Genomic DNA, 26487 nt, shown 5'->3' with positions numbered 1-26487 from the left:
ATTAAATTTATAAAATACGCTAATGAAATTTACAGTATTTATAGCGATTATTTTAAAATATTGATACTTTTTAACTTTCCGTAGGGTAAGTTTCAGTAATCGCAAAATAAATCAAAAATGAAAATTTTTGCATATCTTCACGTTTTTAAAGGTTTCTGGTCATTTTGGCATGCGGATCAATTGTTTTGAATGATTAAAAAGACATTCGATTTCTATTGATAAGGAGACGTGCTGATTAATTTTAGCAAAGGTAGGTACAGCCGTTTCGAAAATGCGAAACAAAAAGTGCCAAAAATGGTATCGCATTTATTGAGAGAACGGAGCGTCCGATTTCAATGATTGAAAAAACATTTTACTTGTATTGACAAAATGAACAACTGGTTAAATTTTTGGGAAGGCAGGTGTAGCGGTTTCGAAGATCGAATGAAAAAAATAATAAAAGTGCAACGTGTATCACGTGCTTTGATATTTCATCTCTACGCTGCTAACGCAGCTCGATTGCTTTGAAAACAATTTCAAAATTTTCAAAAAGCTATGAAAATAATATGAAAAAAAAAATTCAAAAAAGTCAAATTTACTCAAAATTCTCAAAGTTCTCACAAATCTGATTTTGTTGAAGTTTTTAAAACATATTTAACTTCCCGTGGGGTAAGTTATAGTAATCGCAAAAAATCCAAAATGAAAATTTGTATTTATCTTTCCGTTTCAGAAGTTTCTGAAAATGTTGGCATACCTTACAATTAGAAAAGATGGATGTATGTGTGTGAAAAAACATTCGATTACCACTGATAAGGAGATGTTGATTAGTTTTTGGCAAAGGCAGGTCTAGCCGTTTCGCAGATACGGGGCAGAAAGTGCCAAAAAAATGGTATTTCAGTTTTTTGGAAAACAGAGCGTCCGATTTAAATAATTCAAAAAATATTTTACTTGTATTGACGAAATGATTTTGAAAATGAAAATTTTTGTAAAGGCAGGTTCAACGTCTCCGGAGATCCAATAAAAAAAAGCCATTTGGCAGTCAAAAATGAACATTAGACATATGTATAGTATTAGATATTTTATAAAGAATATAATGATAAGTACAACTTTTGTGTACATTTATATGGGTTCCGTACCAATGTTTACACGTTAGACAACTACGCGGCGCTTACGCGCTTTGATATTTCGACTCCAAATCAGCTATGCAGCGCGATTGCTTAAAAAAAACGTTCAAAATTAAAAAAAAAATCAAAATACATAGAAAAATCAAAATATAAAAAAATCTAATTTTTCAAAAAAGTCATTTTTTTCAAAAATGTAAAAATTTCTCAAAAATCTAATTATTTTCAAAGTTTTGCACAGTTCTTTTTTAATAATTTAGTTTTCGCTACGGAAAGTTCCTGCAATTTGCCTTAAGGTACGAGGCCACTAGTTTTTAATAACTTTGACGTTTGATTTACTTGCGCAACCTCACAGTTCTATACCGTAAATCAAACTTTTTAAGGGGGTATTCTAGTGTAGAGCGATGAATTTTAGGTCATTTTTAAAGTGTCGTAAAAGAAAGCAATTAATGTTTTTCTATCCATTTTTTTATCACTTGCTTATTAATATTATTAAAATACAAAACAAAAATTAAAAATTAAAAATGTTGAAAATTGGAAAAGCTGGCAGCTGTTGAAGTGGGTGGTCTCAAAAAATTGGCACCTCAGTCTTGACATGATTTCAGCCTTCCTAGCCACCCGAAATAAAAGAAATAAAAAGATTATGAATCTACAATGATGTCGCAATTGCCCGAACTAGCGATGAGTAAAAAAATGTTTTTTAACAAATTGGCGACTGTTTGAAAAAAAAGTGTTTTTTTTACTGTTTTTTTGAGTTTCTCGAATTTCTTAAAAATAATAAAAATTGGAATTTGGGGATAATCCTAGTTCGGGTTATAGCTAGGTCTATAAACAAGACTCTCTGAACATTTTAAGTAAATCAGTCGTGTAGAACTCGAGAAATCGTGTCAACAGAACTGAAAAAGTTTGTTATCATGAGAAAAACGCATTTAAAGTTTTGCGTGAAGCCAAACCAGTATGAAGACCGAGTCAGTAAACTGCCTATATCTCCGAAAATAATTGAAATTTTCAAAAACCTTCTCGTACCCATATTCTTAGATAGTTAAACTTTGAAAATATGAAATAAAAAAATCGATTTTTTTGAATTTCTACACTAGAATACCCCCTTAATTTATCAAAAAGTCTGCAATTTTTAATTATATTTATATTTTGTATAATTTTTCTATTTAATAAAAAGACCCAGATACGTGTTTGTTGTAATCCCAGTAAATTACCAATTTTTATTCACGGTTTATTTATTCGACATATTTATGGAACATGTCACCTCTTTTACTGCATAACTTATAAAACTGCATAAAAAACGTTTTTTTTAACTTCCCGTAGGGCAAGTTATAGTAATCGCAAAAAAATCAAAAAATGAAAATTTTTATATATCTTTACGTTTCAGAGATTTCTGAATATTTTGGCATACCTTAAAAAAAAATGGATGTATGTGTGTGTGTGTGTGTGTGTGTGTATGTATGTACGTGTGTGTATGTATGTGCGGATACAAATTTTCGTCGACGATTTCGGGAACACGGATCAACCGATTTGAATAATTCAAAAAACATTCGATTCGTATTCATAAGGAGACGTGCTGATTAGTTTTTGGCAAAGGCAGGTCTAGCCGTTCCGAAGATACGGGGCAAAAAGTGCCGAAAACGGTAACTCAGTTTTTAAGAGACCGGAGCGTCCGATTTTAATAGAACAAAAAACATTTTATTTGTATTGACAAGGTGAAGAACCGATCAAATTTTCATTAAGGCAGGTCTAGCGGTTTCGGAGATCTAATGAAAAAAGTAAAACAAAATGCCATTTGGCGGTCAAAAATGATCATTAGACATATGCACATCAAATTATCAGATATTTTATAGAGATTTTAACAATAAGTATAATTTTGGTTTACATTTTTGGTTAGATGTCGACGCGGCGCTTACGCGGTTTGATATTTCGTCTTTATGCAGTTAAAGCAGTACGATTGCTTTGAAAAAAAGTTTAGATCTTTAAAAATATGTCAAAATAAAGAAAACATTTTTTTTCAAAAAAAAAAATTAAAGAAAAAAAAATGTAAAAAAAATTTTTTTTTCAAAAAAAAGTAATTTTTTGTCTAATTGTCAAAAATCTTATTTTTACTAAGTAATTTTTTTTAAAAATGTTAATCGTTTTTAAAAAAAATAATAATTTTTGGTACGGGAAGTTCCAGCAATTTGCCTTAAGGCACGATGCCTTAATTGCCTTAAGACAGAATTCCACTTACAGCTAGTTTAATTTCTACACTAGAATACCCCCTTAAACTTAAAGGAAACTTCCAACATCAATTTCCTACTAATCAATTCAGTACTAATTGTTTTGATTGTTGGTGTTACCTTCCACTCCTCTTGCTCTTTGTAACGTCGGAAGGTTTCGAGTATAAACAAAACGTGGTGAAGTATTCAGTACGCTTTCGCACTCCAAGCGGGCAACAGCTTGGTCTCCCGACACGTGGTTCGTTCACGTCGATTTATGGTAATCGTAAAATTAGTTCCGAAAATAATAATTTTTGATATTTGTAGTGAGATTGTTGTTGTGTGATTATACTTTTCTAAATTTTGTGAAAATCCAGACAACGTAAAATTTATTGTGAAAATACCTTGTGTACTGAATTTAGTTATTGTGTTTAGTTTTGTTTAATAAGTGTCCGATGCTATTGGGAATTTTAATTACGGAATAGGAATATTTACAGCTCCGCAAAAGGTAGGATTTTGTACTCATTTTTTATACTGATTATGTACTGCATTGTTGTGATTATTTTGAACTAAATCTTATGATTTTCCATATTTGTTACAAATAACATTCATTGATTACATTTTCGTAATTATTTTAAATTTTTCTGATCGTGAGCTTCACTTTGATGGAAATTTGCATTTGAAGTGTACAGATACAGAAACAACAATGGTATTTAATTATATTTTTTTTACTTACATGTGCTTTGAGATGTTATATAAACTTGTGTGATAAAATCCAATTGATTTGCCATTTATACCGGTGTGTTTATAGTGAGTTTTTTTATTTTTTTTTATTTTCGTATTATATAACAATCAGTTATTTACATACCCTATGAGTTATATGGCTAAATTACACATAATAATAATCACAGAAATAAATAAAAAAATAATAATAACAATAATAATAATAAATAAATAAATAAAAATAGATAAAAAATAAAGAATAAACTAGTGGGGTGGGTGGCATCATGCCTTAAGGCAAATTGCTGGAACTTCCCGTACCGTAACGAAATGCTCGAGGAATATTGAATGTTTTCAAATAGATTATTATAAATATTGTAACAATGTCTAATATTTATAAGAATTATATAAACTGAATTGCAGAGTTGAAATTATTTGTTTAAAGTATATTAGAACTATAGTCAGAATTAAAAATAAAATCTGAATTATTTTCGATATACAAAAAATTATATAATAAAAAAAAAATTAAACAAAAATTTTTTTTTCCAAAATCAATTATTTTGTTAAGACAAGCAGAAAGTTCTTTGAATCAATTGAATCGGACGCTTAGTTCTCTCAAAAACTGCCATTTTTTGTACATTTAGCTCTGTATCTCCGAAATGGCTGGGCCTGCCTTTGCGAAAAACTAATGACCCCTTCTCCCAATCATTACTAATTGAATGTTTTTTAGATCATTCAAATCGGATGCTCCGTTCTCTCAAAAACTCGATTTCTATTTTCGGCACTCTTTGCTTCTTATCTCCGTAACTGCTGGACCTGCCTTTGCCAAAAACTAATCAGCATATCTGCTTATCAATAGGATTCAATTGTTTTTTAAACCATTCAAATCGGTTGATCCGTACGCCCGAAAACGTGGGCGAAAATTTGTATCCATACATACATAAACACACACACACATCCATTTTTTCTGAAGTATGCCAAAATGTTCAGAAAACTTCAAAACGTCGAGAAATGTAAAAATTTTCAATTCCGATTTTCGGCCCATTACAATAACTTGTAAAAGCAAATTGTAGTAATTGCTCCAATAAGCAATTGACTATGGAAAACAATTTTTTACATTAAGTCTATAGGCTGTTTCTGTTTATAGTGAGTAACTGAACAAATTATTTAATATTTAATGGAGATTTTTTAAAAATATACTAGAGCCATAACTGTTTTGCACAATTTCTCGCAGTTTGTTTAGTTTTAAGTAAAGGCCCTCAAAGAAATGCCGAAATAAGGATAGTTTTTGGAAGATCAAGAAATCCAGTAAATTTACACTATACCATATATATCAAACAAAATACTACATGGGGCAATACAAGTTCCGGAAATTATGGAATTAATAAATAAAATCTCAAAATTATTTTTTTCAAAATGTTTAGTTAATAATAAAACAACAATTAATGTGATAGGTTCTGTGACAAAAGATATGTTCAGGTATTCTAACTATGTGCTATCTAGTTTTATAAAAGATCTTTAGTTAAAATAAATATTTCAGTTTTAATTTATCAAGTTTTTTTCCACCACATTTATGTTTTTCTTAGTGCTGTATTATCTTTAAATATATTGTTTGTGGTTTTTGTGATATTTTTGCCACATAATAAATATTATTTAGATTAAAGTAATAGTTAAGTGAATTTATTATAGTTTAAATAATTGTTTTTTTATCTTCAAATGAAGATAGATATTTATGTTGTAAATTTATAGATTGTATATATTTTTTCATATTAAATGTAATAAAAAATCTTATAAAAACAAAAAAAAAAAAACAAAAAAGCCGCCCGGTACTCACAAAGGTCGACGTGAATCGGCGAATCACTTTACGCGGGATCATTGAGAAATGATCAAATACAATAGTGATTGTTTGAACCGCCGGATAGCAATTTGTCTTTATTTTGTACTGGGTTAAAATTAAACTAGTGGTGCATGGCATCGTGTTCTAAGGCAAATTGCTGGAACTTCCTGTACCAAAAATTAAAATGTAATTTTTGGTACGGGAAGTTCCAGCAATTTGCCTTAAGGCACGATGCCATATACCACTGGTTTCATTTTTAAAAAAGATTTTTTTTAATCTTTGAAAAAATTAAATTTTTGAGAAATTTTCAATTTTTGAAAGAAGTTGACTTTTTTGGAAAGAACTTTTGGAAAAAAATGTTTTTTTATTTTGAAAGATTTTGGAAATTCTGAACTTGTTTTCAAAGCAATCGTACTGCTTTAACTGCACAGAGACGAAATATCGAAGCGCGTAGGCGACGCGTCGCCGTCTAACGGATAAACATTGGTACGGAACCCATAGGAATGTAAACAAAATTTATACGCATTATTAAAATCTCTATAAAAGATCTGATAATTTGATGTGCATATGTCTAATGATCATTTTTGACCGCCAAATGGCATTGTTTTTTACTTTTTTTATTGGATCTCTGGAGACGTTTGACCTGCCTTTACAAAAAAATTTCCAGTTGTTCATTTCGTCAATACAAGCTAAATGTTTTTTGAATTATTTAAGTCGGACGCTCTGTTATCTCAAAAACTGAAATACATTTTTTTGGCACTTCTGCCCCGTATCTGCGAAACGGCTAGACCTGCCTTTGCCAAAAACTAATTCAAATCGGTTGATCCGTACTCTCGAAAACTTGGACGAAAAATTGTATCCATACATACATACACATACACTCGTACACATACACACGTTCATCCATTTTTTCAAAGGTATGCTAAAATGTTCAGAAACCTTCGAGACGTGAAGACATATTTTGTTATCTTTTTTGTCAATCAAAACTTTATTGAAGTTTTATAATACAAAATTGTTGAGGTTTAAAAAAAATAAAAAAAATAAACCTAAATACAAAAATATAAATATAAATAATAAACAGAATATTAACAAAATAAAATTACAAAATACGTGAAGATATGCAAAAATTTTCAATTTCGACTTTTTGGACTACTACAATAACTTACTATACGTTAAGTTAATAAAACTACATTTAGAAGATACTTGAACAAAATTGTATCAATTAAAATAGTTAAAATAAAGTTTTTTATTCCTGTTGCCTTTATTCGATGAGAAAAAAATTCGACCCAATTCCCATATTCGCGGCTAAAAATTTTGTTACTAAAAAATCCTCTGTAAATGTCGTCAATTTGAACTAATAAAAAAAACTTTGCATAAGCCGTCCTCGTTGCCTTCGCCCTCTCCTAGCTATTGGTGTTATTGATAATACAAAAACAAACGCAATGAAAACTATCTTATTTAATACGCAATATATTTATGAATAAAATATTGGGCCAATTCTGTCGTAAAGTACACCAATGTTATGGCAACGCTATGTTATGCTGCTTTTTTCATATGAAATAGTACTAAAAGCTGTTAAAATACTATGTATTTGCTGATTATATACATATACATATATTATTTATTTATTCACTTTTTTTAATCCTTTCGATATTTTTGGTTTATTTTTTAAAATAGTATTTTGGAAATACTTTACGCCCTCATCGAAACAGCCTCGCGCCCCACTAGTTGGAAAACAGGGTATTAGGATATGAAATGGAGATATATTAAATTGCTTTATTATAATTTGATTCCAGTGGCATTTCAATGTGACATTTTAGTTTTTTGTTAATTGTTCTTTAATTTTTAAAGTATTTATAAAGCCTTTAACACTTACGGGACGGCACCGATTTCAAAACAATCTACTGTACCGGCTATAATCTTGATTTCATTGTGTATGTTATGCAATTTGTTTGATAAAAAATTGTGGTCATTGATGGACATACATTTACAACATTAATTTATTTTTGATCATTTTATAAAGAATGGTGACGTTCAAAACAATTTCCAAAATGCATAGCTGGTTGATTTGAGTCATTGTTTATAAAATAGCCTGTGCCTCAGAGAGTATGTTTGTCCACTCAGGTGGACAGCCGTCTCCAAAGAGTTAAAATTGCAATATGAAAAATTCAAATATAAAATATTTTACGACGTCGCTAGTCACGAGATAATATGAATATGAATATGTAATACATATTTTTTGGTATATAAAATTCTGTACTACTTGAACTCTAGTTATTGATGTTTTGATGATATTTTACTTTAAATTGGTTTGTTTCACATAGATACATTTTCTACTAACATTTTTTCTACATCTTCTACTAACATTTTTTACATTGTATAGTTGACAAATTAAGTTAGTAAAAAGGCCAAAATTTGATATAGAACAATTAGGAAATGCATGAATAATTTCTTTGACATCTCGCAACACTGTTAGTAACACGCGATTAAATGAGATCTTTTTGTCTTTCGCCACATGATTAAAAATTCTATTTTAACATACATTCATACACATATATAAAATAATCATGAGGTCAAAAAACTTTGTTTTTCACGGGTAGTTAAAAATTAAATTACACTTCTATTAATTAGTAATGATAATTCATGCAGTAAAATATAAAAAATGCAATTGTTGAGTTTTTTAAGTGTTTTGTTTCTGGAATTGTTCTATGGTTCTTCTCAGTCTCAGTTGCACGACGTCTTTTTATTTTCTACTTGTACCTTTTATTTCCTGGTGACAGAAATACCTGTTCTTAAATTTAGGCCACGCGCATTTTAAACCCACATTATGCGACAACACACTTCTGGAGAAAGATGGTGCGGTATGTAACTGTATTTGACAAAGTCTTCGCACGAATACGTTTTTCCGGGTTCTTTGAAAAACATGGTTATTAAAAATTATTACAAAGGATATGTAGTTAGATTTATACTGAACAGTATTATTCAATTTTATTAATTAATAATTTTTATAAGCAATATAATTTTAAATCAACAGCTCTTCTGAATTATATGATAAAGTTTTATATAGATGGCCATATAATTAGTGTATACTTATATTCCCAATATTTTTCAGTATATCTATATAAAAATACTAGAATCTCTTATTTTAAAACGATAATTTTTTCTCTAAAGAAAGTTAACCCTTACCGCTCGGCACTGATTCAAAAGCAAGTTTATCAGCAAACTTGCTGCTGCATTCTAACAAAAACGTACTTGCTGTAAACTTGATATGTTATAATTTTATTGTTTTCTATTTTCAATATTTTATTGACTTCGTATACGAGTACATTAGCTATTTAACTCTTTGGGGACGGCTGTCCACCTGAGTGGACAAACAAACTCTGTGAGGCACAGGCTATTTTATAAACAATGACTCAGTTTGCATCGAAAAGTTAAATAAATTACATATAGCAGTGATAAACAGTATTGTATTTTGAAAATAATTTTAAGTTATTTTAGTAGTATTTTTAGCCTTTTTCTTTGTTATATAGTCTTTTTTATAATATTCAAAACGACCGAGCGCTTTTAAATATGGCAAAACGACTGGTAAATTTTGCGAATTAGGCAGTAGTGAAGATGAGTTTCAAATAGATATTCATACAGACAAATTATACGAAATTACTATTCGCACCGAAGACAGTGATGAATGTGATGATGATATTATCCAACCAACAAAAAGTTACTCTTGTTCGACAAATTAAATGAAGAGCGGAAAGACATTAGCGAATGTGCCGATTCTCCTTCAATAATCGAGTTTGTCATACATCAACAAACACCCCGACTACAAATACCAACCAATATAAAATATCCAATAGATTATTTTATTTTATATTTTACAAATGAATTATTAGACAATATAATAGAAAAATCAAACTATTATGGCAGCACAAAAATGAACAAATATACTGACTAATCAGTGGCATATTCCAAAACCGAGTGAAATAAAAAGGGATTGTAATGTCTTTTCCGACAGAAAAGCACTAGGAGGAAGGCGGCGAACAACATTTTATTGTAAAACATGTCAAAATCAACCAGCTATGCATTTTAGAAATACTTTTGAACGTCACCATCTTTATAAAATGACCAAAAATAAATTAATATTATGAATGTATGTCCTTCAATGACCAAACAAATTGCATAACATACTCGGTTCGGTGCCGTCCCATAGGTGTTAATATAAATATGTAGGGCACTATTTATATCTGTGAACAATATTATAAAATTAGTTGTAAGGGAGATTTTGTTCTTTATTATTTCCTTCCATAGTTCTTGTCTACCCTGGTGTGTTCTGCACCCACCCTAGGTTATGAATTTTGTTTGATATGAATTTGTGGAATTGAATAAAATTTAAATATTTAAATTTAAAAATTTATTTGATTTAATGTGTTGAAGTTTAAAGGAATTTTCAAAAGGCATTAATTAGCGTCGTGACAGTTTTTTTTATGATTCTAAAAATAAGTGTATAGTGAAGTTTTCTCGACGAATTGCTGGGTAGTTTTACCTAATTGAAAAAATGTAAAATTAGTAAATTTTGAAAATAGAACACCGTCTAAGATTTATTCTAAAAATGAGCAAACCTTTTCACTGGGTAATGATTCATAATTTACAAAGCTTTATATATACGTAGAAATATTATAATATACAATGAAGTATTATTTCTTGCATAGCGTGAATTAGAGTCCGTACTAAGGTTATAATTTTTTAAAAATTTTTTTATTGCTTGAACAGCGATCAGGACTTACCGGTTTTGTGGGCTGTTTTGATGGTTTGCCCTAACCAATTTTGTCAGCTTTATAGATGGCAACCCAAACAGTTGCCCTATCTCTGTGATGAATTTTTATTTTTATGCGGCAATGTCGGGTAAGGTCTATTTTCACTGGGAAACCTATTGCTCGTTATATTTACAAGTGAAAACCGATGTCACACTATTGCTTCACATCGGGTATCAAACCTGATACCTCTCATCCAAATCCCATAGTTCTAACCACTTACCCATGGGCGAGTACAGGCCATAAATAGTTCTAGTCTATTGGTAACACCCCAAGTGTGCCGAAGATCATCCATTTAGCTCGCGCAGGTCAATTTACCGTGCGTCATGAATTGCAACGCGAATTTTCGACCACATTCCCGTTTTACTTTGCACACAAGCCGACTGAAAGTTTGAGAAACATATATACATAAAAATATTAATTTAATATTGTAAGTACTAAAAAAAACTATTTTCTAATGCTTTGCATGGATTTCTATGGATTACACACAAGACAAACAATAGGGTGTTTCAAGATCATGAATGCTTAAACCAAGTTGGGTTCAATATATGTTTGACGTAAAATTAACCCCTTAGACTCGGATGCCGCCGAAAATTCATATAAATCTCGGAATTCGCGAGTGGAAAGTGTTAATATTTTGCAAAAATAATGTGTACGATATCTTAATCAACCAATGTAACATAAGCTGAAACTTATACTGTAAAAATTCTCTTCTATTAGACATTCGTCACATTAGTCTAGTCTAGTATAGAGTTCATTCGATACGTTTTTTCCTTTCAGATATTTGTTTTATTCAGAGGATTGAGAGCCATTAATTTAGAATATTTTTTACTACCATCAGTTTCAAATATTCATAGTTCTGTTTTAATCATTAGTGTACATTATTCCAAACTTGTTTTTTTTGTTAGTTGATTTTCTTGGTTTTATCACATTTTTCATTATTTGGTTGATTTAATTCATATATCCGACTCTGTTAATATTGTATGCGAATTATCATCTTTGTCAGTATTATACAATATTCGGTATCATGTCTGAAAGTCATTCAACTTTTGTGAGTAATGCCAAACATCTTAATCGGGTTAATTGATCCCTGAGGCTATGTAAATGCTTGTGTAATAATTACATATATTGTACTTTGCTTCTAAAGTGCAAATGAAATTCATGATCACTAATTATGAATTAATAATGTTTTAGAACTGTTCGTTTTACTATTGAGATGTGAAGATTTGAAACCTTAAAGATAAACTATCCTTATTCCTGCATCATTATTTCTTTGTTTTTTATTTAAATGTTAAATTAATTAGGTAATTGTCAATTTAATTAGTTTTTTTTTGTTAATTGTTGCAAATAGATACGCAATGTTTAGTGTTTATAGCATATAAAATTAATAATTATATTTGATATGTCTGGTCAATAACCACTTCTTTTGGAAATATAAACAAATATAGACACATTCAAATTTATAGAAAAAAATAATCTATTCATTAATTTTTGGTTGCAATTTTGTTCTAAAAAATCTGAATATTTTAGTTATCTACCAGTTACAATTTTTTTATAATTAGTTCAAAACTCAATAGCAAACCATATATAATCAATATCTATAAACACATCTTAAAAGAAAATATTTGATGCAAGCAACATTTTAGCATTAAGACCTTAGGCTCCAAGGTAACTAAAAATAATCGAGTTGATTAACTAGATTTAAAATCCCTTGAAAAATCCATTTTAAAAATTTTGGGAAAATGGCCTGACGATGTTTATTAAGTTTATTAACGCAATTTCCATCTGATATCTTTTAAATTTGTAACGGGAATAGCTCACTCAGTAGCGTTCTCGACTCACACGCTGGAGGAATTCGGTTCGAATCTCCAACCATACCAGAATTAAAAATATAAAACATTAAAGTAGATTAAGAATTGTTAATTTGTAGAATACAAGAAAAAATTGCATTAGAATTAAGAAGGAAAAAAAGAAGTTAGCTTAGAAGATGAGAAGAACATATTGAGAAACAAGAATAAGAATGAAAATCAGTAGAAAGAAACTTGAATGGAAGATTACGATATAAGAAAAGATAGAATATATATAATAAATGTATAAGAAATATATATGTAAGAATTGTATAAAATATGATGAAGAATAATATGAATAATGTAGGTGGCTAAAAATGCTGTAAAGCGGAGGCCAATAAAATTAAAAAAAAAACTTTCAAATTAATTTGATTTTTTATCAATATTTTCTGAAATTTTTACTATTGTGTAATAATGATCATTTTCTGCATAAATACTTTTGCATCACGAAATAAGGAAATCTTTACCCGACAGTCGTCTATAAGCAATATAGTCGAGGAGACTCTTATATTTCTTGCAATAGAAGTTTCCCATCGATGAATGATTATTTTTCTGTACTTGATGACTCTTGTCTTGGCAAAACGCAGAAAATGCTCTTAAGCAGCCAATTGTGCAATCGCGCTTTTGTTACAGATGTGTAATTATTAATTCAGGGCTTCTACAGTTGTGAAAGAATTTATTGCATTTATATTTTTTTAAACTTTTATCAGAATTTTTAAACATATTGACTTCTATGTTTTTCAGATAAAATAATTATATTATGTTACCTGTAAATTTATGTTAAGTAATTGCATGAGTTGGTATTCACAAAACTATCAGATGTTCAAATGTCTTTGCTATTCAATCTGGTGTTTACAGAATTACTCAAATATCGATATAAAACATTAGTTCGACGTAGGATTTCCAATACCGTATTAAAATCTGAATACCGGTATTCATTATTTGAAATTTGTAATACCGGGATCCTGGTATTAATACCCGTTGACAAAGAAAATTTTATTAGGCATATTTTTATTTACCGCAGTTGTTATATTAACATATTAACATTATTGTTGTTCTAAAATGAGTAAATAATTATTTTATTTCATATATAAATAATCGCTATAAACAATCTATAATATATAAACAATCGCTTTATCGATTATACATAGCATTGCGTCAGTTCAATTTTAACAAAATACTGGAAATACCGAAATATCGGTATTTTGTATCAATATCGGTATTTGAATACCGGACAAAAATTGTTCGGGATCACAGAATCCCGGTATTGTTAGCCCTAGTTCGACTTCACGCATGTGCATCAATTTTCCTAATCAAAACTGAAGCGGTCTTGGGGAGTTAAAACAATTAAGACATTAAACAGAATATAAAAAAAACTAATAAATTAAAAAATTATGGATGCAATAAAAATAATTATATAAGTAGAATGATGGCGTGTTGATGAGCATCTCCGACAGATTCAGACCGGGAACAAACGTTCGATCATTGGTGAGGGAGGTCACTGGACCACTTCTTTTTAAGTCTTCTTGATGGACTATAGTCCAGTCATTATACTAAGTTCACCTCGGAATTTGAGATACCCAGCTGTAAATACTTGTATATTGACACCCTAAAGTTGTCTCAAAACCTACATATGGTAACGTGTCATTACCATATGTAGGTTTTGAGACAACTTTGGGGTGTCAATATACAAGTATTTACAGACTTACAGCTGGGTATCTCGAATTCCGAGATTTACTTTAAGCTTAAATTACTGGAATACTATTCAGCATTCAGGTGATTAGATTTTGATGGAATTGTGATTTGTATGCATATTATTATGTACTTTTTTCTCAATATTTGGGCATCTAATTATTTTTAAATTATGGTAATATCTGATTTGCAAGAGCCAGTTCCAAAATTTGATGCAATACTTTTTTTATTATTATGTTTATTATCCTCTCATACTTACAGCATTTAGCCATACGTACAACATTGCTTATGACATTTTATACTATCTCTTCATTCTTCTTTTTTTTCAAACCTTGCTTCTTATAAATTCTAATTCTCTATCTCAGATCAACAATTCAAATTCTACTTAATAAATACCAGGGACTCGAACCGAGTATCTTTGGCATGCGAGTCGGGCATGCGAGTCGGGCTTGCTTCTGACTAAGCTACTCCCGCCATAATGATTTAAATTAGTCTTAAAATGAAGATTTGATTTTCTTATTACTTGAAATTACTATTTCTTCTCTCGATGAGACCTTTTGAATCGGTAGATATATAACACTATTTCAGACTGATGATCAATTTTGTATTTTATTATATATTATACAATAATAAATTATATATATATAAATGTATATATATATATATATATATATATATCATATAAAAATAAGTATTATATAAAAATAAGTCGGGTTTTCCTTCCTGACGATATAACTCCAGAACGCACGAACCGATTTCGACGATTTTGCATTCGTTGGAAAGGACTTCGTGAGGTTTATAGCAAAGAAAATTGAAGAGAGATTTCAACAGAAAAGCGGAAAACACTTCTTCTTTTTTCACATACAGCGTCATCTCTGATACTTAGCATGTACTATAAACTAATATTTTTTATTTGACTGCACTCATTGTTACTCAGTTAATTTCATGTGACAAAACGGGATTGTGTTCACTGTGAAATTGTGCAAAAAATGTAAAAAAATAAGTTATTTGTTTCCTAATATTTCAATTAGAAACCATCAAATCAATCACGTGTATTGTGCAAATTTTTATTCAATTTCAACAGCAGGCAATTTTTTTCATCTTTTAATCATCAAACGAAATGTTACATAAACTTTACCATCTGGTGGTGAAACGTAGTTCGCCCGGTTTGCTAGTATATATATATATATATATATATATATATATATATATATATATAGGTGTGTAATTTATATTTTTGAAATTTTTAAAGAATCTCAATTTCGAAATGTGGTTACCGATTGAACGATTTCCTATGCATTTGTTTCTTTTGTGTTCGTATAAATTGAATATTATTTTCTTATTACAATATATTATATTATGCCTACATCAGTTACGTTAATATATTCTTAAATTTATAACCATACTGTGATAACATAACATGGTAAAAAATCTAAAATTAATAATAATTTAAAAAATTAAGAGTAGATCAAAGTCATCTGTACCCTCTGTTAATAAATAAAAAATTAATAATTATAATTTCAATATTTGAGCTTAGATCAAGGTCATCTGTACCGTCTGTTTGTATTGCAATGTTGCATTTGTTTAATTTATTATACTTAAATATATTCATACTAAAAGGAAAGGAAGTTTAAAAAATCGTTAATATTCTATATTTACATTTATTTAATAATTAAATGCGCAAAGTCTCAACAGTAAGAACACACTCACTGATTGCTAAAACTAATTTTATGAAGTTTGCTTATATCAAAGAAGAAATTTCAAAAATCAAGAAAAAAAAATTCTTTGTAACAAACTGATGTTTATATGGAACCTCTGTGGAATCATTTTTTTTTTCATATTTTACTGGTATTTTTAGGATGTTTTTATAAACTTTTGTTAGACATACAAAATACATGAAATGTTATTATACTTTTTACTTATTATTTTTTTTATTTAAAAGTAATAGCTTAAAATATTGTTTTATTAATTCGAATTTGTCTATACAATAATGATAGGAAATAATTATAACTAACTAGTATATAACATCCTATCTCCTATCCATCACTACGGTAACTTTCGACATTTGAAGAATCATTCGTATGAAGTTTCTTCTTCTGCATTGATATAATATGTGCAAGTATATTTACATACGGGCTGCCTGAGTGCGTTGAACCAGGCTCGTATGTTTATTTTAATAATTACGCTAACCATTTTCAAACTTGAAATGTAAAGACGTGAATTGAGTAATCAAATACATTATGAGAAGATGCTGTTTAATATTTAGTGGAAAGGCATTCTAGGCTGGTGGAGGGTAGGGTGAGGAGTTGAGGATTCTGGGCGTAGGACGAGGAACGCATTACAGGATCCGCTTTGATTTGGATTTATTACGATCTTAAAGCATTTAATGGAAGGAAACTATACTAGTAGCTATCGTATTGCACTCGACATCCTGTGTGAACGCCACAAGATCACATTGCCACCCACGGTTTTGATCATTTTTATTTCTTGCTTTCATTATTTAACATAATTGACCAAGGGCGTAGCTAAAGTTGTAGACGCGGAGTTATGGAGTTTTGATATAAAATGGAAACTTTTTTTTGAGTTCTTTATTTTTTGAGTTCTAAGCCATTTATAAAAGGTTTTAATCTAATTGCACTTGTTAATTTGAAAAACTCGCATAGGAAAAAATTTAGTTTAGTTCATTTTATTTTATATTTTCTTATTAGACAATGACTTTTACAACTAACCCAATAGGTAAGGTGACCATATTTTTTGAAGTCAAAACCGGGACGGCAATTTTTATTTATTCTAATTTGGGACGAGAGGAGGGTAGTGTTTCTAATAACTAACGCTATTAGTAAAGATACAATAAAAAGTTTTTTTTATCAGAATTTATTTTTTTTAATCAGAATTGCGGACTTTTAGTAAGAGCTCTATTATTCGATTATATGTAACATTTTTTTTATATATGATATTTGTGTTTTTCGCTTTTGAGCCTTGCATATAATTCTATACAATTTTCGTCATGATACATTTGAAAATACTGGCACTTTTTCATTCTTTTTCATAATTTTTGTTAATTTACGTATTAATTTTCGAAAAAAAACCGGGACAATCCGGGACAAATATTTCTTTTAGAAAAACCCGGGACACAAGGTGGAAATCCGGGACCTTACCTTACAATAGGACAAGTAATGCTTCAGGAATAAAAAAAAAATGAAAAAGTGCCAGTTTACCAAACAAAAGCAATACCATCTGGTCATAGGTTTTGGGATTGATAGAGATTAATTAAAAATCAAAATTGTTTTAATCTGGTGGTGTTCTGATGGAATAATCTGGCAAGTGAGTTTGGGTGATCTTCGAGGCGGCTCTTGTACTTTTCGAATGAATTACTATTTCGTTCTTTACTGCTGCTTTCGAATGCTGATGTCGGCGTCTTTATGTATCAACTAATTTGTATCATACTTCGGGGCATTAAAAATTTCCTTTAACAATTAAATAATATTCAGTAAAATAATCATTATAACGAAGAATTTTTTTTTTATATCTATAGATTTTTACCTAGCTTCCATAACTAGATTTTTTACAATTTTTATAAATATACATATTAATTTTCTTGCTAAAGTGATTTTTTAAAAGTAGAAATGAATTTTTATTATGTTACTGCGTTTTATTTGAGCTACATTTAATTTGACTACTCATTGTTACACAAATTCATTATTTTCTCAGATTTATACAAAAAAGCACGTCAAATATTATATATATATATATATAACAGGTAGAATATTTGTTTTAGGATTTTTTACTTGCGATTGAATGGGAGTTTATCATTTTTATTTTGTCTTCTTCTTGTAAATATTTCAAGTTTACATATTTTAAATTTACATCCAAAAGGTCTGTAATCCTACAATTTTTTTTTTTTTAAATTAACTACACCGTTTAGCCATCTTCATAATAATTTATCCTAAATTATACACCATTTTACATATTTATAAAAATTTTATGATTTTAATGTTTAAGATATATTATTTTTATTAACTTCCCGTAGGGCAAGTTATAGTAATCGCAAAAAAATCGAAAATGAAAATTTTTATATATCTTTACGTTTCAAAGGTTTCTGAACATTTTGGCATACCTTAGAAAAAATGGATGTATGTGTGTGTGTGTGTGTATGTGTGTGTGTATGTGTGTGTGTATGTATGTACGTGTGTGTATGTATGTGCGGATACAAATTTTCGTCGACGATTTCGGGAACACGGATCAACCGATTTGAATAATTCAAAAAACATTCGATTCGTATTGATAAGGAGACGTGCTGATTAGTTTTTGGCGAAGGCAGGTCTAGCCGTTCCGAAGATACGGGGCAAAAAGTGCCTAAAACGGTAACTCAGTTTTTAAGAGAACGGAGCGTCCGATTTAAATAATTCAAGAAACATTTTACTTGTATTGACAAGATGAAAAATCGATAAAATTTTCATAAAGGTAGGTCTAGCGGTTTCGGAGATATGGAGGAAAAAGTAAAAAAATTAGCCATTTGGCGGTCAAAAATAATCATTAGACATATGCACATCAAATTATCAGATATTTTATAGAGATTTTAATAATAAGTATACATTTTGTTAACATTCCTATGGGTTCCGTACCAATGCTTATGCGTTAGACAGCGACGCGGCGCTTACGCGCTTTATATTTTTTCCATATGCAGTTAAATCAGTACGATTGCTTTGAAAAAAAAGTTCAGATCTTCCACAATATGTCAAAATAAAGAAAAAAATATTTTTTTTCAAAAAAAAAATTAAATTTTTTTTTTTCAAAAAAAAAATTAAAAAAAAAAATTTTTTTTCAAAAAAAGTAATTTTTTGTCCATATATATAATTTCTCAAAAATCTTATTTTTTCAAAGTACATTTTTTTCAAAAATGTTAATCGTTTTTAAAAAATTAATAATTTTTGGTACGGGAAGTTCCAGCAATATGCCTTAAGGCACGATGCCTTAATTACCTTAAGACAGAATTCCACTTACAGCTAGTTTTTTTATCCTGATCCATTTTGTCAGCTGTAATGGGCATCTTTTCTTAAAAATATTTTAATCTATATTTGGGAGTGAAAATGCATATCTCTACTGCTCTGCTGCTGGATAACAGAATGTTCAAAAAGCAGATTTAAACCCGGAAAATGAGGATATTCAAGTTAATTTAACATTAGATCTTTAAATTATTTGTAGAATAATTTACATTAAATTAATCGATGTGCGATACGAGTTTATACTGATCATGATTATTCATATTAGTTTTTTTCAACATATCAAGCAAACCGACTTGTTTCTTAATACATATATTTAACTAGCTGTAAGTGGAATTCTGTCTTAAGGCAATTAAGGCATCGTGCCTTAAGGCAAATTGCTGGAACTTCCCGTACCAAAAATTATTTTTTTTTTAAAAAACGATTAACAATTTTGAAAAAATTTTACTTCGAAAAAATAAGATTTTTGAAAAACTATAAATTGGACAAAAAATTACTTTTTTTTTGAAAAAAAATTTTTTTTTCGAAAAAAAATTTTTTTTTTTTTTTTTTTTTTGAAAAAAAAAAATATTTTCCTTATTGTGACATATTTTGAAAGATCTAAACTTTTTTTCAAAGCAATCGTACTGCTTTAACTGCATAAAGACGAATTATCAAAGAGCGTAAAGCGCCACGTCGCCGCCTAACGCGTAAACACTGGTACGGAACCCATAGGACTGTAAACCAAATTCATACTTATTGTTAAAATCTCTATAAAATATCTGATAATTTGATGTGCATATGTCTAATGATCATTTTTGGCCGCCAAATGGCATTTTTTTTTTACTTTTTTCATTTGATCTCCGAAACCGTTAGACCTGCCTTCATGAAAATTTAATCAATTCTTCATCTTGTCAATACAAGTAAAATGTTTTTTGAATTATTCAAATCGGACGCTCCGTTCTCTTAAAAACTGAGTTACCGTTTTCGGCACTTTTTGCCCCGTATCTTTGGAACGGCTAGACCTGCCTTCGCCAAAAACTAATCAGCACGTCTCCTTATCAATACGAATCGAATGTTTTTTGAATTATTCAAATCGGTTTATCCGTGTTCCCGAAATCGTCGACGAAAATTTGTATCCGCACATACATACACACACGTACATACATACACACACACGTACATACATACACACACACATACACACACACATACACACACACATACACACACACATACACACACACACACACACACACACATACATCCATTTTTTCTAAGGTATGCCAAAATGTTCAGAAACCTCTGAAACGTAAAGATATATAAAAATTTTCATTTTCGATTTTTTTGCGATTACTATAACTTACCCTACGGGAAGTTAAAAATTATTGTATGAGATTTAAGCCTAAAATACAAAAAGATTACAAATTTCTAACGAGATTTTCTAACTAGCTGTAAGTGGAATTCTGTCTTAAGGCAATTAAGGCATCGTGCCTTAAGGCAAATTGCTGGAACTTCCCGTACCAAAAATTATTATTTTTTTAAAAACGATTAACATTTTTGAAAAAAATTTACTTTGAAAATATAAGATTTTTGAGAAACTATAAATTGGACAAAAAATTACTTTTTTTGAAAAAAAAAATTTTTTTTTTATTTTATTTTTTTTTTATTTTGTTTTATTTTTTTTGAAAAAAATTTTTTTTTCTTTATTTTGACATATTGTGGAAGATCTGAACTTTCTTTTCAAAGCAATCGTACTGCTTTAACTGCATAGGGACAAAATATAAAGCGCGTAAGCGCCGCGTCGCTCTCTAACGCATAAGCATTGGTACGGAACCCATAGGAATGTTGACAAAATGTATACTTATTGTTAAAATCTCTATAAAATATCTGATAATTTGATGTGCATATGTCTAATGATCATTTTTGACCGCCAAATGGCTTATTTTTTTACTTTTTCCTTCATATCTCCGAAACCGTTAGACCTACCTCCATGAAAATTTTATCGATTCTTCATCTTGTCAATACAAGTGAAATGTTTCTTGAATTATTCAAATCGGACGCTCCGTTCTCTTAAAAACTGAGTTACCGTTTTCGGCACTTTTTGCCCCGTATCTTTGGAACGGCTAGACCTGCCTTCGCCAAAAACTAATCAGCACGTCTCCTTATCAATACGAATCGAATGTTTTTTGAATTATTCAAATCGGTTGATCGGTGTTCCCGAAATCGTCGACGAAAATTTGTATCCGCACATACATACACACACATACATACATACATACATACATACATACATACATACATACATACACACACACACACACACACACACATACATCCATTTTTTTTAAGGTATGCCAAAATGTTCAGAAACCTCTGAAACGTAAAGATATATAAAAAATTTTATTTTTGATTTTTTTGCGATTACTATAACTTGCCTTACGGGAAGTTAAAAATGTTTACAAGAATTTTCTTTATCAGGCAATGGGAAATCTCTCACTCTATTCTTCCCTGGATCGAGTTGGAGTTTAACCCTGCTCAGGGACCTGCCTTGGAAAGCAGTACTACACATTATTATTTCTTATAATGTTATGGTATTCACAAAACTTAAACTTTATTTCACAATTGAGTCATCAAATATAAAGTATTTCTTTTGCTACGAATCGGCGGAAATAATTTCTTGTTAACTTCCCGTAGGGTAAGTTATAGTAATCGTCCAAAAATCGAAATCAAAAATTTTTACATTTCTCGACGTTTTGAAGGTTTCTGAACATTTTGGCATACTTCAGAAAAAATGGATGTGTGTGTGTGTGTGTGTGTGTGTGTTTTGTATGTCCGCTTTTTTTCGTCCACGTTTTCGGGCGCACGGATCAACCGATTTGAATGGTTTAAAAAACATTCGATTCCTATCGATAGGGAGATGTGCTGATTAGTTTTTGGCAAAGGCAGGTCCAGCCGTTACGGAGATATGGAGCAAAGAGTGCAAATAATAGAAAGCGAGTTTTTGAGAGAACGGATCAACCGATTTGAATGGTTTAAAAAACATTCGATTCCTATTGATAGGGAGATGTGCTGATTAGTTTTTGGCAAAGGTAGGCCCAGAGGTTTCGGAGATACCGAGCTAAATTTAAAAAAAATGGCTGTTTTTGAGAGAACTAAGCGTCCGATTTAAATGATTCAAAGAACTTTCTGCTTTTTTCAACAAAACAATTGATTTTGGAAAAAAAAATTTTTTGTTTCTAATTTTTTTTCAAAAATTTTTTTTTGTAATTTTGGACTAAAAATTCAAAAAATCACCCAAGCTAAGCACAGTCTAAGCGCCACTCTGGTAGAAATGTTTACGCAAGTGCGTTTAGACTGTTTGTGTACTGGAGCACTTTTTCAATTTTGTGAAAATTATTGAAAAATGTGAAAATGCCGCCAAGCTGAGCACAGTATAAGTGAAAATGTCGCAAAGAATTATTTGCAAATGCGTTTAGACTGTGACTATGCGGGAGCACTTTTTCAATTTTGTGTAAATTTGGCAACTATTTTTTTTTGGAATTTGATTCGAAATGAAATGACGATTGTTAATGTTCTGGAGATGATAAATTGATTTATTTATAATTAACTTTCCATAGGGTAAGTAATCGCAAAAAAATCGAAAATGAAATTTTTTATATATCTTCACGTTTCAGAGGTTTCTGAATATGTTGGCATACCTTGGAGAAAATTGATGTATGTGTGTGTGTGTGTGTGCGCGTCCATGTGTGTGTGTTCGGATACAAATTTTCGTCGACGATTTCGGGAACACGGATGAAGCAATTTGAATAATTCAAAAAAACATTCGATTCGTATTGATAAGGAGACGTGCTGATTAGTTTTTGTCAAAGGCAGGTCTAGCCATTCCGAAGATATGGGGCAAAAAGGGCCAAAAACGGTAACTCAGTTTTTAAGAGAACGGAGCGTCCGATTGGAATAATTCAAAAAACATTTTACTTGTATTAACAGGATGAAGATTTGATCAAATTTTCATGAAGATAGGTCTAGCGGTTTCGGAGATCTAGTAAAAAAAACTAAAAAAAATAACATTTGGCGGTCAACAATAATCATTAGACATTAGACATATGCATATCAAATTATCAGATATTTTATTGAGATTTTAACAATAAGTATAAGTTTTGTTTACATTCCTATGGGTTCCGTACCAATGTTTTTCCGTTAGACAGCGACGCGGCGCTTACGCGCTTTATATTTTGTCTCTATGCAGTTAAGGCAGTACGATTGCTTTGAAAAAAAGTTCAGATCTTCCAAAATATGTCAAAATGAAGATAACATTTTTTCCAAAAAAAAATTTTTACAAAAAAAATTGTTTAAAAATTTTTTTAAAAAAAAAATTTTTTTTTTCAAAAAAAGTAATTTTTTGTCCAATTTAAAATTTCTAAAAAATCTTATTTTTTCGAAGTAAAATTTTTTCAAAAATGTTAATCGTTTTTAAAAAAATAATAATTTTTGGCACGGGAAGTTCCAGCAATTTGCCTTAAGGCACGATGCCTTAATTGCCTTAAGACAGAATTCCACTTACAGCTAGTTTGATAATAAAGCTGGATGCGTGCAGACCATTTTCGATTCGTTCCATTTGCTTGGATGAGCGTAAACGTTTAGTATATACGCTCTTCTTGACTTGGGTGGCTTATTGCTGTGGTTTCAAGAAAAGAGAAGGTGAACTTGCGTACTTTTTTATCATTTCATGGCAAGAACATTCTTTAGCTTAAACTATATACTTTGCATCATGTTTAGGGTTGAACCTGAATCAGATGCCTCGCTTCGGGGAGCCTGATGTCAAGCAGTAGTGACATCGATATTTTATTTGGAAATATAGATTGCCCTCATCCGGCATTGCTGTATCAATAAAAATATTCGTCCTATTACAGAAATAGTAACAATAAAATTCATCTCCCAGAGATGAGACAACTATTTGGGTTATCAACTGTAAAACGGACGTTGTATTGAGTCAATTTATCCTAACAACTAATAGCACTCTTAAGTTTATTCTTGTTCAGAAACGATAAAAAAATGTTTAGGATTATATTATGCATATTACACCCATATTTCCAGTAACCTATAGTCAAACGTACTCCTATTATATTTTATGGATGAACATTATTTAATGTATAGCAGACAAATATTACTATTTTAACCAATAATCTTTTCTGTGGCCTAGTGGTTAGGAAGTTTACTTTAAACCAGAAAATTGCATGTTTGATATAAACCCCGGACAGCCTGATGTCAAGAAGTAATGACATCGATGTTTACTTGAAAATACAGATGATAATGTTTCCAAATATGATATGTTTTTTTCCCTAAGTTTGTGTTTCAAATTGGAAATTATCTCTATCCAAGAAGTTATAATGATAAAATTTATCGAATAAAATTAAGTTAACCAATGGGTTGCCTTCTGAAGATAGTGACGTCGTTAAAAAAAAAATTATTAGTACAGTTTATAGAACTCTTAAGCTGTGATCGCTAGTCAAAACAAATAAAGAATAATATATAACCAAAGATTTCTATTTTTTAACTTCCCGTAGGGTAAGTTATAGTAATCGCAAAAAAATCGAAAATGAAAATTTTTATATATCTTTACGTTTCAGAGGTTTCTGAACATTTTGGCATACCTTAGAAAAAATGGATGTATGTGTGTGTGTGTGTGTGTGTGTGTGTGTGTGTGTGTGCGTGTGTGCGTGTGTGTATGTATGTGCGGATACAAATTTTAGTCGAAGATTTCGGGAACACGGATCAACCGATTTGAATAATTCAAAAAACATTCGATTCGTATTGATAAGGAGACGTGCTGATTAGTTTTTGGCGAAGGCAGGTCTAGCCGTTCCGGAGATACGGGGCAAAAAGTGCCGAAAACGGTAACTCAGTTTTTAAGAGAACGGAGCGTCCGATTTTAATAATTCAAAAAACATTTTACTTGTATTGACAAGGTAAAGAATTGATCATATTTTCATAAAGGCAGGTCTAGCGGTTTCGGAGATCTAACGAAAAAAGTAGAAAAAAATGCCATTTGGCGGTCAAAAATGATCATTAGACATATGCACATCAAATTTTCAGATATTTTATAGAGATTTTAACAATAAGTATAAATTTTGTTTATTTTCCTATGGGTTCCGTATCAATGTTTACCCGTTAGACAGCGACGCCGCGCTTACGCGCTTTATATTTTGTCTCTATGCAGTTAAAGCAGCACGATTGCTTTGAAAAACAAGTTCAGATCTTCCAAAATATGTCAAAATAAAGAAAACATTTTTATTTCAAAACAAAAAAATTTAAAAAAAAATTTTTTTTTTAAAAAATTTTAAAAAAATTTTTTTTTTTTCAAAAAAAAGTAATTTTTTGTCCAATTTATAGTTTCTCAAAAATCTTATTTTTTCGAAGTAAATTTTTTTCAAAAATGTTAATCGTTTTTAAAAAAAATAATAATTTTTGGTACGGGAAGTTTCAGCAATTTGCCTTAAGGCACGATGCCCTAATTGCCTTAAGACAGAATTCCACTTACAGCTAGTTAAATTATAATATGAACAGCGGAAAAAGAGTTATTGAAGAATAACGTTCATCTATTAACATATTTAAAAATTGTTTTAAGTGCATGCATTTTAAATGCATCGTTAACATTGCGTAAAAGTAAAATAAACTTATATAAACGTGTTTTTAATTAATTTCACTTTATAAAATACCAAGTATAGCAAGTGCAGCATTGATTAATACAATTACTATAATAAATTTATAGTTGTTAACATTTTCGATGTGTATTTTACTCAGTTGGTGCTGTTGGTTGACAACAAAGTGCACTGAAGTAACAATAAATTTCATATTTGTTTTTTATACATTGTAATAAAAAGTCGTGGATATAAATGAAATTCTAACATATGAAATAATTGAATTGAAATAGTATCGTATAAAAAACAATTAAGCATGCTTACATGTAAAACAATAAATGTTTTATATCTGTTTGTTTTTATGGTTAATAAAATCGGCAATTGCAGATATGAATTAGGAATACTACATCATCTTTGCATAGCTTTATATATAATGGACATTCAGCTCCTTCTTTTACCTCCGAGTAGATTATCTGTAATATTAATTATAATATATAGAACAGTGACATTATCATCTATGAAGTGTAACGTCAACGATAATGCCGACCACATTTCCCATAACTCAATTTATAATTATGTAGAACTAAAATTCCCATCATAGAATCAATCATACAAGTTGATATTTGCATAGATGAAGGATTGGTTTTGTAATCTAA

At 29.8% G+C, this 26487-nt stretch overlaps 1 protein-coding gene across 1 annotated transcript in view; it reads left to right on the top strand.

Moving 5' to 3' along the window:
• The first annotated feature begins 3567 nt into the window (after window positions 1-3567).
• LOC113378449 overlaps window positions 3568-26487 on the top strand; it is a 610291-nt gene continuing 587371 nt past the window's right edge. The window contains exon 1 of the mRNA XM_026618982.1: window positions 3568-3812. The gene's annotated coding sequence lies outside the window, so the exon portion shown is untranslated. The remainder of the gene's footprint in view (window positions 3813-26487) is intronic.

This window comes from Ctenocephalides felis, unplaced genomic scaffold (genome assembly GCF_003426905.1).
Source record: "Ctenocephalides felis isolate EL2017-DRISC unplaced genomic scaffold, ASM342690v1 CF-g0.4_SCAFFOLD_01886, whole genome shotgun sequence".
Classification (NCBI taxonomy): domain Eukaryota; kingdom Metazoa; phylum Arthropoda; class Insecta; order Siphonaptera; family Pulicidae; genus Ctenocephalides; species Ctenocephalides felis.
This window is presented reverse-complemented; position numbering and strand designations above follow the sequence as displayed.